This window comes from Zalophus californianus, chromosome 14 (genome assembly GCF_009762305.2).
Source record: "Zalophus californianus isolate mZalCal1 chromosome 14, mZalCal1.pri.v2, whole genome shotgun sequence".
Taxonomy (NCBI): domain Eukaryota; kingdom Metazoa; phylum Chordata; class Mammalia; order Carnivora; family Otariidae; genus Zalophus; species Zalophus californianus.
Genome location: NC_045608.1, coordinates 24,767,058 through 24,782,514, shown reverse-complemented (window position 1 = coordinate 24,782,514; position 15,457 = coordinate 24,767,058).

Sequence of the window (15,457 nt, the reverse complement as noted above, 5' to 3'; positions counted from 1 at the left end):
TCTAAGGTTGTGATGAGGAGTCAATGAGATCGCGCGTGCTCAGCACAGCTTCAAGCAACAGAAACGATAAATGGATTGTAGTTCAGTTTGTGAGTATCTCTTCACCTATCCATGTGCTGGCAGTGGTTGGGGTGGGGGGAGCAGTGTGTAGAGAGCAAGGTTTGAGTGAGACATGGACCCTTCCTGGGGATTGGAGCAACATTTAGGGGTTGCCTGGCAGGGACTAGGTTTACAGTGTGAACCCCTTGGTCCATGTTGGAAACATTGGAATACCTGATTCTACTTAGCACTGTTCTCAGGCCTTATGAGAGGACCCCTCAGAGCAGTCCTTCAACCCTCCTGGAGGCCCCCTGGTATGGATAAGGCAATGGTTTGGAGGTAGAGCCCTGGTAAGGATTTAGGAGGCCAGGGTTGGAGGCCCAGCTCTGGCACTAATAAGCTGTATGACGTGGAATAAATCACTTGCCCTCTCTGGGCTATGTCTGGTGTCCTCATCTATAAAATGGGTCATTCGTCCCTGAATTACCAACTCACAGGGTGGTTGGAGGATCAGATAATGATTCAGATGCAAGAATGCTTTGGAAAGCATTAGCTGTCTGATGAATAAAACTATTAAAACTGAAAGGACTATGGGAAATCCCTGTAACCTTCTGTTCAATTTTGCTGTGAACCCAAAATTGCTCTAAAAAAGTCTATTTAAAAAAAAGCCCTGGATTCTCTAGCAAAAACCCTCCAAAGCTTTTAAATTAAGCAATATAATATGAGTTCAAATCCTAGATTGCAACGTGCATGATTCTGGGCAAATGAGTCAACCTCTGGCACTGCCAGAGGCTTGGTTTTTTTCTTCTGCAGGAGACAGGAGCCCCGGGGGCAAGAGAAAGGCAGGGAAGAAGCTGTCAGATACAAGACAGATGAGATAAAGAGATGAAGCCTACCAGCCTCCCAAACCCCTGGGCAACACATGGCAGAGGGTTCCCCACCTGACTGCGAGCTGAGGTGGGGGCTACCTGTTCCTTTTGCATCCCTTGCACCCCTTCGGATCTCAGCTCCACCCCAGGTAGATGGTGACTCAAGTTCTGCAGGGACTGGTCCCTCTGCCCCTGTTGCCATGGCGCTGCAGCACAGCCTGGCCAATCAGGAAGGAGATGGGTATCTGAGCCTCTGTTGCTAAAGCTGGAGCAGGACGCCTGGCCAATGGGAAGAGCAGCAGAGTGGGGCCACCATGGAAACCTCAGCCCGGAGGTTCCAACTGCGTTTTGTCTCCATGCCTCATTTGCAGGGGGGGCGGGGGGTGTTAGGCTGGGTTTTCTGCTTTCCTTTTTGGCAAAGAGCGTCTCGCAGCCCCGGGAGGACATTCAGGAGTCACAATAGGGGTGCATGACAAGAGCCATCTTCAAAGAGTCAGAAAGGACCCCAAGCTTAGCACAGCACAGCTTCGGATGTTCCCTTCGTTATGCTTTCCCCATACGCTCAGTATCACTTGCGTCTTTGATCTTAGCCCATCCCCATGGATCCACCTAGCCCCATCTGTCCTAAGAAATGGCTATAGACTGCAGAAAAAAAAAAAAAAAAAAAACCCAAGTAAGAAAAGGAACACAGGGTTTACCCCCAAAAGGATGCTCTTCTGCCCTGTAGCTTTGTGGCGTGGCACAAATTGCCCCACCTCTTCCTCTAGGTGCAGGGTGTGAAGGAGGATGGAGACCAAGGTCAGACACAGGTGCTGCCCCTCTCTGTAAAATTTGAAGATTGGGCAAATGGGCTCTGTGATTCCTTTCAGATCTCGCATTCTAGACTTAATGCTCTTCTAATCTTCAGGCTCTGGAAAAGCAGATCTACAAGGAATAACTTCCCAAGGCGGGGGGGGGGGGGAGCTGTAAATGGTGCCAATGGACACAAATAAGACTCAGGCTGCTTTGTGCCCTTAAAATGCCAGACTGGCAAGGCCATCGGTGTTAGAGCCGAGGCTCAGAGGGGTGAAGCTGCCCCCTCAAGGTCACACAGCTAGCTAAATGCAGAGCCAAGGCTAGAAGCCCTAACTCCCAGGTCCCGCTCTTCAGCTTGTAACGTGCAACCTCGTTAAACCAGCCTTCTCACCCCCACGCAGGCAACCAGGGATCTATGCATGCCCATGCTCCCACACCCCTTATTTTGCAAACACAGGCATAATAACTTCAAGGAAAAGTATGTCCAACCTGTTCCCCCCTCTCTCCAGTCCTTCACTCTGTTGCCTGGCAACAGTTCTATCCAGAAACCTAGCTATCGTAGAGACCACTCCTTCACCCTCATCCTTCCCACCAACCTACTGCCTGATCATTTCATCTCCTAAATGGCCTTTGAGTCGCCCACTACTCCCCTCCGCCTCCCCCCTGCCGCTTTCCCCAGCTGAGGTTCCATCATGAATTTCTTGGACGGCTGTTGGCTTCTCACAGGCTTCCTGCTTTTGCACTTGCTCATCCCATCCCCCACTTTCATTTTCTATAACCACAGCCAGAAAATGTTTTAAAAATACAAATCTGCTCATGTTACCTGAGGCTTGCTTAGAGCCTTTAAGTATAGTAATCAAAATCCTTAACACGCCCCAGAGGCCTTCATTGTCAGGCTGACAACCCCAAGTGCATCTTGCCCTTCCATGTGCTCTGCTCTAGCTGCCTGGAACATTCTCACCCCTACCACACCCCCAATTCTTCTAGTTACTCCTCCTCACCCTTTGGCTGGCTGTTCAACAGTCACTTTCTTGGGGAGCCTTTTTTGACCTCCCTGAATTGGTCAAATTTCCCTGTTTCAGGCTCTCCTGGCACCATGCATGCCTTTCATCTGTAACATATTATCACAATTGCCGTTTTATACTTACCCATGTAATTATTTGATTCATATTTGTTAGCCCTGCCCTACTTGTCATAAGCTTCATAAGGGCAGTGGCTTTTTCTTGTTCTATGCCTTAAACATATGGATGAGTGGATGGATGGATGAACAGGTGTATATATGAATGGATGGATGGATGGATGGATGGATGGATGGATGGATGGATGATGGATGGGAGTATGGATGAATGAGTGTAGAATGGATGGATGGATGGAAGGATGGATAGACAGGTGACTTCTGCCTGCACCCCTCGCCCCGCAACAGCCATGGCGTCCCGTTACCAGCCGCCCGCATCCTTTTTTTTTTTAGGTGTCAAGAAACCTGTTTTAATATATATATATTAAATATATATACTAATCATATCTCCCTCTATTCTGTGGCTAGCCTTTCTTCCCCTTATTCATCAACATACACCAAGCATGTCTGATGTGCCAGGAATGTGCCCACAGTGTCGTCAGAGCCCAAGGAAAGAGGGATCATCATGCCCTTGGAGCTTATTTTTTATGTATTTTTTTTATTTTTTGAGAGAGAGAGAGAGAGTGTGTGTGTGTGTGTGTGTGTGTGCAAGGAGGGGAGAGGGGCAGAGGGAGAGAGAGAACCTCAAGCAGGTTTCACAGCCAGCATGGAGCCCAACATAGGGCTTAATCTCACAACCCCTAGATCATGACCTGAGCTGAAATCAAGAGTCGGACGCTTAACCAACTGAACCACCCAGGCGCCCCTGCCCTTGCAATTCAGATATTCATAGCTACTTCCAGTTAACACTTATTACTACTGTGTGCCAGAGACCACTGAATGCTCTCCTCCTGGGAAACACACTCCTTGCTCTCTACTTATCCAGAGCCTAGCGGTGCCTCAAGGGTCAATTCTTCCCTGATCATCCAGCTCATGTCTGATCTCCCATCCTCACAACTGCCCAGCACATAAGTCTGGGCCACTCTTGCTGGTCCTTGCTCATAAACTACTTCATATTGTCCTTTCTCTGTGAGTCTCTTCCTCTCCACCAGACTCTAAGTGAGCTCCCTGGGGACAAGATTGACATCTCAGGGAAGGCCAGTCTGTGGGCTGGGCATTGTAAACACACTCCCTTATATAATCCTTGCAGGAGCCTGAGGGAGGCATGAGTACCGCTATTTTCAATAGGAAGAAACTCTTGCCTGAGGTCACACAGATAGTAGGTGGTAAAACCGGTGCTGAAACCAGGTGGGTTTGAATCTAAGGCCAAGGTCCTTAATTGGCATTCACCCCCAACCATGAATATTTTCTCCAACAGCCTCGGATGTAGCCGCTCCCCCTGTGCCTGAATATTGCCGGGGTAGAGCGGCCTGGCCTATTGTTGAATACTCACCTGTCAAAAACCTTATTCTAGGGGTGCCTAGGGGCATCTGCCTTTGGCTCAGGTCATGACCCCAGGGTCCTGGGATCGAGCCCCGCATCGGGCTCCCTGCTCTGTGGGGAGCCTGCTTCTCCCTCTCCCTCTGCCCCTCTTCCTTGCTTGTGTTTTTTCTCTCTCTCTCAATTAAATAAATAAAATATTTGGAAAAAAAAAAACAAACTTTATTCTAAACCAGGATGAAGTTTGGGGTCACTGGGTAACAGTTTCAGATAGGCACATTTTGATTTTGCAACTGCTACCCAGTGACCCCATTTCTGCCCCCTGTGCAACGAGAACAAGCATGCCCCCCCTTCCACACGGCAGCTTGTCATTAATTTACAACCAGATCTTATGTCTCCCCTACGTCTTACCATCTTCAGGGGTGAGGGGGCTGCAGAGAGAGTGCTAACCTGGAACTCGAGAGAGCCTGGGTTCTCATGCTGGCTCAGCCACTGTCCACGGACCAGTACGTTTCAAAACAAAATTAAATAGGTGATTTGACAAACAAGGGCATTAAAAACAAAAAAACAAAAAAACAAAATCCTATCACCACCTCCCATCACCCTTGTTTCATAATAGAAAGGGCATCCTGACACATAAAAAGTAGGGCAGACAATCTGAGAATTCATTTAGCTTTATGAAAACTCCCTACATTGTCCCCATTTCTCTCATTTCACCATGTCCCGGTACAGACCCTGTGGGGGACTGGCCCAGGTCTACAGCCCGCAAGGACCTCTGCTCCAACCAATTAAAGAAAACGCCATCAGCCAGAAAAACCAGAACAGGGCCCCCTGCCATCAGGACACGGTTTCGAGAGGGAAGGAAAAGCTGAACGTGCCTGGCACCATGGGTAGCGGAGCTCAGGAAGCGAGACAGACTTCTCCATTGTGTCACAGCCTCATGTCCAGGTTCTGTCTTGGCTTAGATGAGCAAAGGCTGTCCCCACCCTTGTAACTCTGTGGGCACCCCTGAAAGCATGTGGCAGGCAGGGGCTGCCCAGGACCATGTTGCTCACAGGTGGAACCTACTAGAAGTCAGGAGGACTGTTGCGGCTGAAAGGCCGGTATAAAGCCTGGTCCGTTCTGAGAAGACAGCAGATTTTTCTCTTGGGGCAGATCTGTGCTTGATTTGACCAAAGCCTCCAACCCACAGGCCTCCTTGCCACTCATTCATTCTCCTATTTATTTACTGTTTATAGAAGGCCTACTATATGCAAACATTGTGCTAACATCAGCAGGGTGAAGGTGAGCACGGAATGACTTGGTCTCTGTCCTCATGGAGCTCAGAATCTATTAGGAAAGGCAGATATTTAACCTAGATGTAGGGGATGGGTGCAAACGTATGCGTGTGCCAAGTGCTGGTGCAAAGGCTCATGCCGCCCCGGGAGCGTGAAAATAAGGGAATTGCGCCCGCCGGTGGTCAGGGAGGCTGGGGCGGTCATGACCAAGCTGGGGTGGGAACGAAGAGTAGGCATCGACTGACCAGGTGAAGAAGGAGGGAAAGCAACTTCCAAGTGCCTGGTGTGGGACGAGAATCCACCACGGGAAGAGCTGAATGGGGCCGGTGAGACCGCACCGGGGGAAAGCACCAGAAAAGACGTGCAAGAGGCTGAGGCTCTAGGTGGGGGGCTCACAGGCTAGTTAAAGGCACTGGGTCTTTTTCTTAATTGAAATAGGAGACCACTGAAGGGTACTGTAGGCAAAGTGGCACGAGGTAAGTGTTATGACTCGACAGCAGAGAGGGAACACCTACCTCCTCCAGGAGGGAAACTGGGGTGGATGTTGACCTGGCTTTCTGCTGATCACTTTGCAACATAGACACATAGCAAACCACTATGTGGGATGCCTGAAACGAACATGGTGTATTATGTCAAGTATATATCGATTTAAGAAACCAGTGATGCAGGGCACCTGGGTGGCTTAGTCGGTTAAGCGTCCGACTCTTGACCTCAGCTCGGGGCTTGATTTCAGGGTTGTGAGTTCAAGACCCACATTGGGCTCCATGCTCGGTGTGGAAGCTACTTAAAAAAAAAAACAAAACAGTGATGATGATGGTGGTGGTGGTGATAATAATACTGATAAAACTAATAATAGAGCTAATGTTACTGAACACTATGTCCCATACACTGCTTTAAGAAAGCATTCTTTATGCATCCATTCATTCAGTCCTCACGTTTGTCTTGTGAGGTGCGCAATATTAATATCCCCGTTTTACAACTGACAAAACGGAGGCACAGAAAGAGTAAGTAACTTGCCCAAGGTCACACAGCTTGTAGGTGGTAGAGTTGGCAGATAAGGGAGTGACCTCTGAGCACCTAAAGAAACTGCTCTCGTAAAAAAGTCATAGGACCGGGAAACGCTGTCCTATGAGAGACGCCTGGGGACAGCAACCTGTAATAAACTTGATTTGAACAAGCACTCACTGAGCACCTACCATGTGCTATGTATGCACACTGAGGTGAGTACTGAGGATTTGGCAGGGACAAAAAACAGTCCCAGAACTTACATTCCAGTGTGGAGAAAAGACAATGCACAAGTGGGCAAACAATGCAGATGATTTCAGGTGACGAAAAGGGCTCTAAGGGAGAGATAACAGGGTAGTGTGACAGGCAGTGACAGGCAGGGGGGTGGTGCCTCTCTAGACAAGGAAGGCCTTGCTGAGAAGTTGGCAGGTGACACCAACAAGGACAAAGCAACTGAGCCATGATGTTGGGAAGACGGTTCCAAGAGGGGAGAGTCGTGCAAAGGCCCCGAGGCAGGGGCAACCTTGGGGTGTTCATGGAACAGAGAGAAGAGACGCGGCATCGCTCTGAGTGAGGAGGAAGAGATGAGAATGGAGACAGATGCTTCCAGAAGCCCAGGCCCCATAGGGCCTTGTGGGCTATGCAAAAAGTTGGGATTTCATCCTGAATTGATGGGAAATCACTGGAGGGTTTCAGGCAGGGGAATGGCACAGCCTGTTCTATGTTTAAAAGAGAGCGTGTTGGCTGCTGTGAGGAAAATACATTCTTTGAGGTAAAAGAGGACGCAGGAGGACAGTCAGGTTGCCGCTGCATCAGATGAAGGTGGAGGTGGTGAGAAGGGTCAGATTACAATATATTTTTGCTAATGGATTAGATGTGGGTGGGGTTGAGGGAAGGAAATACAGGATAACTCCAAGGCTTTCAGCCTGAAAAACCGGGTAGATGATGGTACAGTGACTAAAATGGGGAAGACTGTGGGAGGAGCAGGCTTGGGTGGGAGCCGGGAGGACACAGCTAAATCAAGAGTTGTGTTTTACACATATCCAGTTTGTCACCCTCTGAGAGCTCTCAGGAGAGGCCGAGAAGACAGCTGGACAGACAGGCTGGAGTTCAGAGGTGGGGTCGGGGCTAGAGATCTCAGGTTGAGACACACGGGCATGGTAAGGTGGTGGTTAGAATCACAGGACTGGGTCGCCCGAGGAAGGAAATGCAGAACAGAGGTCCAGGGCCCACAGCCCAGGATCCTCCAGTGTGCGGAGCCTGGACGGAGCCATGGAGACCAGCAAGAGAGGGTGAGGAAGGCGGTGAGCGAAGGAGAGCGCAAGGAGAGTCCAGCCTGGCCCAGCTCTCCGCTGAACTACCTTGTTGTCTCAGGCAAGTTGCTCCCTGTCTCTAGGCCCCAGTTTCCTTTTTGTAAATGGGGGCAGGGGGGTGGTGGCCCTACCCGTCGCTGAGGTGGTTCCCCCTGGATCATTGTGTGATACTCCCGTGGCCTCTTGCCAGATGAAGAAATCAAAGCTCAAGCTTGACCACTTTGTTTCCAGGCCTTCTACAATGGGCTCTTGCTGGAAGAAATACAAAATACAACAAAACATAGCCCAAAGGCTCACCACCGAGGGGCAGGGGGCAGGGCAAAGTTATGGGACCTGGAGTTGAATCCAGATCTTGCCACGTGCCAGCTGGGTGACCCTGATTCTTACAAGTACTTATCTGTACGAGGCAGCCAGTAATACCCACTACGAGGGGTTGTTGCTAGAAATAAGCCAGGTGGCAAGCCAAGCACCCCACACAGCTCCAGGCATGTGGTCAATGCCACACTTCCTTTCTCCTTCAGGAAGATTTCTTTCCTGAATCAGAAGAAAAGGACTCCAGACTGGCTCTACCCTTGCAGAGCAATGCAGTTCTCCTGCCGCTCAGCCCTGGGGCCGCCAGCTCTGTGCCGCCTCTGTCCCTCACCTGCACGGCAGGTGGAGTCTGCCAAGACTGACTGGTCAGCCAGCTGGAGCCTGGGGCCCTGTGGGGGCCGGGAGGCAGGAGGGGGGATCCGCTTCTAGGGCTTCTAGGGAGCTGGGCCTGGAGCCTGGAGTCCTGGCCCGGCTCGGTCACGGTTAGACTAACGGCTACATTTACCAGGCACCTCCAGGGTACCAGATGCCCAACTAGTGCTTTACCTGAGGGTTCTTCAGCAATCCTGCTTGCATGGTGAACATATTCCTATTGAAAAGATGAGGGAACTGAGGTCCAGAGAAGAGAAAGTCTTGCCTAAAGTCACCAGGCCTTCCAGATATTTCTCTTGAAGATGTGTCAAACAGGGGGGACCCCTTAAGTAGCCTATATCCTGCGTGCCCTGGTCTCTGCTTCCTTCTCCAGCCACACAGGCCCCCAGCCTCTCCCCAGGGCTCACCAAGCTGCTTTCCCTCTTAGGTTCTTCCAGCCGGGAACTAGCCTCCTTTCCTCCCAACTCTGCCCGTTGCAAGCTCTGCCATCCATTAGATTTCCATGGAAATGCCCAGAAAGCCTTCCCTGGGTCCTAGACTAGGTTGGGGGCTCCCCTTTAACCTCTCACAGCAACCTCTCCTTGGCCTTTGCTGTACTTCTCACAACGAATTATTTCACAACCATAACACTAGAGAGATACATAACATTTTGTTTGCCATGCTTCTCCCTCCTGTATCCACGCACGATGCCTGGCACATAGATGGCTCTCGATGTTTGTTGACGGGAGAACGACCAAATTTGTGAACATGAATGAGAGAATGAACCACAAGTGAATCTCCCTCTTGCAGTGATGAGCTAGCTGCAGTTCTGCCAGGAGACAGAATACTTGTATAAAGGGCCGTCTCCCTTGGAGTCTAAATAACAGAACCTGGGAGAAACCCAATGATGCAGATGCCGCCCAAGGAGGCCTGCGTGAGGAGACCCCAAGCCGTGTGTGTTGGGAGGTGGACACCCAGCTCCCTGCATGGGTTAGGTCCCCAGACCACGCTGGCTTGTCTGTACCCCCCCACCCCCAATCTCGGACCCCAGCGGGGGCAGCCAGTCTCCTGGTTCCTGCAGGAGATGGTGGCGAGGGGGTGGCGGTCAGACTTGCCTTGTGTTGCAAGGGGAAGTGCGCCCCGTTTCACTTCTGCTTTGAGGCAAGACACATCCTGTGTGTCAGACCACCCAGGATTGCTCCTGTCCTAGCGCCAGCCACCAACTGTGGCCAGTGTGGAGATGAGGCACTGGAGAGCCTGGGAATGTGGCCCTCACTGCCACGTGGGGAGCCTAGGCCCCAAGCCCTGAACTCCCACCTTCCGGGACTTGGCTGCCCCACCCTGGAAGCCACCTTCAGTGGGCTTCTTGCTCCCATGCCCCCACTTCTTTCTCTCTAAGGGAAGAGCCCTGGGGGTGGAGAATCCCTGCGTTCAATCCCTCCCCCGCCATGTGTGCGCTCAGTAACTTTGGCTAAGTCCCTCCATTTCCCTGAGACTCAGTTTCTCCTTGGAGCAGTGGGGGTACCACCACCTAGCCGCCTCCCTCGGGCTGCCCTCAGGCTCTAACAGTCAGCCCTTGGGAATGCACTTGCTTGGAGCTCAGTGTATTACCTTTCTTCTGCTTTCTGTCGCTCCCTTCCCAAGCTTCAGACTAGCTGGTGCTGGACCAGGTTCCAGGCACAGCTGCCAGACACATCCAAAACAGACTGTTTGGTCTCCATGAGGGGAGTATTTACAGGGCTGCCTTAAAATTATGGTATATTTTGTGTGCCATTCGGACCACTTCACAAAGCCGATGGCATTGGGTCTTCAACTCCGATTCCTTGAAAGAGGCAGAAGAAACACTGTCCTGGCCCCACCCCCAAACTCGAGGTCCAACTGGTTGACTTGCTCAGGATCACGCAGGTAGTGGGCATGGAAGTCAGACAAGAACTGCAGGGACTGGGCGCCTGGGTGGCTCAGTTGGTTAAGCGACTGCCTTCGGCTCAGGTCATGATCCTGGAGTCTGAGGATCGAGTCCCACATCGGGCTCCCTGCTCAGCAGGGAGTCTGCTTCTCCCTCTGACCCTCTTCCTTCTCGTGCTCTCTATCTCTCATTCTCTCTCTCTCAAATAAATAAATAAAATCTTTAAAAAAAATAAAAATAAAAATAAAAAAAAAAAGAACTGCAGGGACTCCACCTCGTTGTGCAAGGTCTCAGAATATTTCATAGAACTTAACCCCCCGGGGTCTCACACCCATCCCCCAGACTCAGTGTGGTTTGGGGAGCTTGGATGGGCTGAAACTGGGAACAGGGTTTCTGGCTCACTGAAGAGAAAGGGGATAACCAACGAGGATCACTCCCTGCCTGCCCCACCAGCGATGCCGGCCGCCTCCTCGGAGCCTGGGTATGTTTAAAACCTGCTCTTCAGATTTAGGACAAGGAAGAGCAAAGCCTGACAGGCGAGTGAGGTGTCTTGTCTCTGTCCCCTCCTCCCCAAGGTGTGACCCCAGGGCCCAGGCTGGCTCAGGGCTTCCCAACAGTGGACTGTTTATCACTCTGGGTTGCACCCTGGAACTTGACAATATTAAGCTTCCCTCTGGAAATCAGCTGTTGCAAGTGTGGGCTGAGGTGGGCAGGTATGGAGAAATTGCTCTCCAGTCTTCTCCCCATCAGGTTTCAGACAGTCACGTCCTCTTGTCTGGTCTGGTGCCAAAGCCCTCCAGTCGTCCAGAATCCCTTCCCCAACCCGTCCTCCTCACCCGCCCAGAGAACTCTCACACAGCCTTCAAATCCCAGGTCAAATGCCCTTTTCTGCAGTCTTCCCAGTTCCCCTACATAGAATAAGGCCCCCTCCTCTATTTCTATAGCGCTTTACGTCGAGAGTGCAGGGCTGACATGGGTTCAGTTTTGCATAAATGTTGGCCGAATGAATGAATTCAACCAATGCTAAATGAGCCCCTTTGTGTGACGGGCACTTGCAGTGGAGGACACAAGGATGAGCAAGATGTGCTCTCTGCCCTCAAGGAGGTTATATGTTGGGGCACCTGGGTGGCTCAGATGGTGAAGCGTCTGCCTTCGGCTCAGGTCATGGTCCCAGGGTCCTGGGATCGAGCCCCACATCGGGCTCCCGGCTCCGCGGGAAGCCTGCTTCTCCCTCTCCCTCTGCCTCTCCCTGCTCACGCTCTCTCTCTCTCTGTATCTCAAATGAATAAATAAAACCTTAAAAATAAAAAAAAGGTTCTATGTTATTGGAGAGACAAGCTCTACATAAAAGGAAAGAGAAACGAGAGCCGTGCCACAGCATGTAAACACTCAATATGACCAGGATTCTAATCCTGCTTCTGTCCACAACTTGCAGTGTGGCCCTAAGCAGGTCCCTTAGCCACTCTAGCCTTGGCACCTAGCAAGAGTAATGGCTATAGGAGATTGGGGATGGGACTGCCATCAAGAAAGGATTTAGAGCCCCATAATCAGGGGCAAGTGGCATGTATCTTTTCCTCCAAAGTCACAGGAAGAGGGGCCCGCCATCTGGACCTCTTACCCGATCAGAATCTAGTTCAGAGTGTCTCAACGTCAACACTACTGATGTCTGGGACTGAACAATTCTTTGTTACAGGGGCTGTCCTATACATTATAGGGTGTTTAAAAGCACCCATGAGATGCTGGTAGCACTTCCTACAGTTGTGACACCCAAAAATGTTTCCAGACATTGCCAAATGTCCCTCAAAGGGGGGCCAAAATTGCCCCCAGTTGAGAACCACTGGCTAGCACTGGGTTCTCCTCCAGTGCTGTATCCAACGACCTGGAAAAGGGGTGGGGGTTTTGAGAAAGGATAAAAATCTCACAGGCTTGCCTCTGGCAGAGCCCTGCCCACCCTCTCAAGCTTGTGTCTGCTCAGCTTCTGAGGACAACACAGGATGAGGAGAGACAGGACATTTTGCCCTGTGAAAGGGGTGCCTTTCCTAGGACAGCGCCTGGTCACACACCTATCTGTTGCTCCCAGACTGTGGGGAAGAGAAGAACCCAGAATGTGAGCTACCAGGGTTGGGTGAACAAAGACGTTAGGAAAATGTTTCTCTCCCAGGATGCCCTGGGCTTAAAAATAAAATTCTCTGTCTCTTTTTAAGAGACACATGAGGATTAACGGGGAGAAATTGGGCCTGGATAAGCAATCTGGTACAATCCACAGTGCACAGAGAGGAGGTAAGGGACTCAGCTCCCATCCCAGCTGCCACCAGCCGCCTCAGAGACCGACAGGGACTCCCATCCCCTCTCGGCACTCAGCTCTCCTGCCAGTCGAGGAAAGATCTGACATCTTGTGATCCCCAAGGCTTCTCCCAGACTCATTGCCAGAGGAGTTCAGATGAAAATGTCAGGGCTCTGAGAGACGGGTTTGCTGGTGGTCATAGAGCCACACCTCCCACCCACCCCTGTGCTTTGCCACCAGGGTGGGAAGAGATTTTCTTCCTGAAGGACTATGTGCTGATTCACTGAGGAAACAGATGAATCTTGCTGCAGCCAGAGAAGCAGATGGAGAACAAATCTAAAGACTGGTAGGAATGAGTCCTTGGCACCTGGCTTTGCCCCCCACAACCTGTACATGCCAGGCCAGGCACTGGGCAAGTGTGTGGCATGGCCTGAAAGCCAGGAGCTGCCCAAAGCATATGCACGCTGAAGTCAGGGGCTGTGGGGCTGAAAGGGAAGGAGCAGACAGGGCCTTCCAGAGAGGAGCCTGGAGGTGAGGAAAAGCCACTGGCCCCCGCTCAAAGTCACTGCATGCTCCCAGCAGAGCGCCTGTATGTGAGGCCACATTCACATGTTACACGGCATCTGTACGCCAGCAGGGCTGGACCACACACAGTGCAGTCATCTGAAATACAGGGCTCCTAGCCAGAGCCCCAGGTCTGAGCAGTGGCGATGCCTCACTGACCCAGCCAAGGGGGTCAGCACAGCAGGCCGGACTGGGTTCTGGGGTCCCACAGGCCTGATTCCCAGCCCTGCTGTTAGCTGTGTGGCCCTGGGCTTCACTGCCTGGGCCTTCCACTCTCATCTGGTATGATGATGGTTGATAAGATTACCCGATGCAGTGGCACGTAAAGTACCTAGGCTACATTGCCCGGAACACAGCCAACACTCAAGAAATGGAGTGACTGGGGCGCCCGGGTGGCTCAGTCAGCTAAACATCTGCCTTCGGCTCAGGTCATGATCCCAGGGTCCTGGGATGGAGCCCTGCAGCGGGCTCCCTGCTCAGCGGGGACCCTGCTTCTCCCTCTCCCTCTGCTCTTCCCACCCCACTCGTGTTCTCTCCGATAAATAAATAAAATCTTAAAAAAAAAAAAGAAATGGAGTGACCATTACTATATGTATCTGAAATGTTCGGGCTCACTGTAAATTGGCTTCTCTTTAGCTTTCTGTCCTGCTATTTCCTATCCATGTTGGCAAAGCCTCACAGACTTCCTTAGTGTCTCAGGCATATACCATGTGTTTCTTCTTGTAATACCTCGTTTCCATTTTAATTATTTTGATGGGTCTCTTCCTACACAGGGGATATGGGCTTCCGTGCCTATCCCATGTAGTACTTGGCAGTTCCGGGCCCAGCCGGCGGGCTTTGGTGGTCCTGTGCCTTCGGCGGCCCCGGGCAGCCGTCTGTCTGCTGTCAGATGTCATTTCTCTCAGCCGTCAACTATGTTGCCTTTCTGTGTGTGGCTTCTAATCTGCTTTGGTCTAAGAATCAGATTTCCAGGCTAGTTAGAGCTGCGTGTACTCAGGAAGAAGCCCAGAGATGGAATCTGGAACAGGGTTTCTCAAATGGAACCCTGAGGGCTGAGTGTCTGTTTATAGTGGAGAGTCCCAGACCCCCCCCCTACCCCCCGCCCTCCGAATCAGAATCTCTGGGAGAGGCTCTGGAATCTGCAATTTATGCAAGCTCTTTCACACGGGAGCGCTAGAGAACTAACACAGCTACTGCTTCTGCTTTGAAGCCGTCTTGGCTTATTTCCATTCCTTTGGTAGAGGGCAAGGGTGTTATGCTAGCTCATTTCTTTTCCCATCAGGTTTTTATGCATCTCACACTCTGTGTGGTTCCCCACCCTGGATTCATTTCTACATTCAGGAGGCCGATGGTGCTCCCCAGGTGTCCGAGGGCCTGGGTGCACCCCAGCACAACCACAAAACTGAGAAATGTCTCCAGAGCTGCTCAGCTTCAGGCAACAACCCCGTTCACGACGAGGAGCCAGGATGGCATGGTCAGAAGGCCCTCTTTCTGCTCTTGGCAACGTGGCACCTCTGACAAGAGAAAATACTTCTCAGCAGAGGTTCTTGGGACCTAGATAAGGCAGAACGACCACAGCAAATAGTTAGTGGAGTACAGCCCTTTGGGCCAAGTGGGGACACTGGGCTCAGCCTTTTGACCACTCTGACTCTCCTATACATCCCACCAGGTCCAAGGCTACTGCCCCTTTAAAGACTAGCCTGTCCACTCCAGCTCTCTGATTATTCCCTTCTCTAAACTCCTGGGGGTCACAGAGTCTGGGGCAATTTAACAGTTGGTGTTGAGGGAGGGGCACAATGTTCCACCCACTGTCCACGCTCTCTACCCACATTCTCTTATGTGGTTTTCAAGACCCTGGTGGCGGCACTAGTGTCTCATTTTACAGATGAGGAAACTGAGGTTCAGAGAGATGCAGTAACTTACTCAGACTCACATGCTGGCAAGTGGCTCTGCTAGAATCTGAATCCAGCCGCTTGCCTCCTACGCCTGCCCTCTCAACCTCCACACTACTGACGATAACCAAATGCTTAGAAAAACACTGGGCCTGGGAACTGGAGGACCTGGTCCTTGTCCCAGGGTCACCTAGAACCTAGAGCCTGGGGCAGGTCACTCCCTGTTTCCTTAACTGGGAGAAAATGAAAGGGTTGGGCCAGATCTCCTAGAACCCCTCTGCTCTAAGGCCTTGTCTTCCTGGACCACCCTCATCCCTGCTTATACTGGGGTGACCCCAAGGCATGTCATGCATGTG